This window comes from Aegilops tauschii, chromosome 7, assembly GCF_002575655.3.
Source record: "Aegilops tauschii subsp. strangulata cultivar AL8/78 chromosome 7, Aet v6.0, whole genome shotgun sequence".
In the NCBI taxonomy this organism is placed as follows: domain Eukaryota; kingdom Viridiplantae; phylum Streptophyta; class Magnoliopsida; order Poales; family Poaceae; genus Aegilops; species Aegilops tauschii.
In genome coordinates this window covers 148,057,754-148,059,137 of record NC_053041.3, presented here as the reverse complement: position 1 = coordinate 148,059,137, position 1,384 = coordinate 148,057,754, and positions in this window count along the sequence as shown.

The window sequence follows — 1,384 nt, the reverse complement described above, 5'->3', positions numbered from 1 at the left end:
GACTAAGGAGTTAGTCATGAGGTGATGTATTATGGAACGAGTAAAGAGACTTGCCGGTAACGGGATTGAACTAGGTATGAAGATACCGACGATCGAATCTCGGGCAAGTAACATACCGATGAACAAAGGGAATTACGTATGTTGTCATAACGGTTTGACCGATAAAGATCTTCGTGGAATATATAGGAGCCAATATGGGCATCTAGGTTCCGCTATTGGTTATTGACCGGAGAGGTGTCTCGGTCATGTATACATATTTCTCAAACCCGTAGGGTCCGCACGCTTAACGTTCGATGACGATATAGTATTGTATGAGTTATGTGATTTGGTGACTGAATGTTGTTCGGAGTCCCGGATGAGATCACGGACATGACGAGGAGTCTCAAAATGGTCGAGAGGTAAAGATTAATATATAGGACGATGGTATTCGGACACAGGAAGTGTTTCGAAGGGTACCGGGTACTTATCGGGTCACCCGAAAGGAGTTTCGGCACCCCCGGCAAAGATATGGGCCTAATGGGCCAAAGGTGGAACAGACCAGCCTCTGGTGCGCACCTTCTTTGGACAGCAGGCCCTAAGGGAAGGAAAAGGGGGAGGGCTAGCCCCTCCTGCAGTCCCTCTCATGGGAGAAAGGAAAGGGGGGGGGCGCCACCCTCCCCTACCTTTTCCCCGCACCTATATAAGGCAGGGGCGCGGCTTGGGAGGGACTCCAAGTAGGATTCCTCCTACTTGGGCACCTCCTTTGGCTGCTCCTCCCTCCCTCCCACCTATATATATTGTTGGGGAACATAGTAATTTCAAAAATTCCCTACGCACTCGCAAGACCATGGTGATGCATAGCAACGAGAGGGGAGAGTGTAGTCCACGTACCCTCGTAGACCGAAAGCGGAAGCGTTATGACAACGCGGCTGATGTAGTCGTACGTCTTCACGATTGACCGATCCTAGTACCGAACGTACGGCAGCTCCGCGATCTACACACGTTCAGCTTGGTGACGTCCCACGAACTCACGATCCAGCAGAGTGTCGAGGGAGAGCTTCGTCAGCACGACGGCGTGATGACGGTGATGATGAAGCTACCGGCGCAGGGCTTCGCCTAAGCACTACGACGATATGACCGAGGTGGATTATGGTGGAGGGGGGCACCGCACACGGCTAAGAGATCAATGATCAACTTGTGTGTCTATGGGGTGCCCCCTGGCCACATATATAAAGGATGGAGGGAGGAGGAGGCCAGCCCTCATAGGGCGCGCCCAAAGTGTGGAGTCCTGCTAGGACTCCCTAGTCCTAGTAGGATTCCACCTCCCACATGGAATAGGAAAAAGGGAAGGGAGAAGGAGAAGGAAGGAAGGGGGCGCCCCCTTTCCCTAGTCCAATTCGGACCA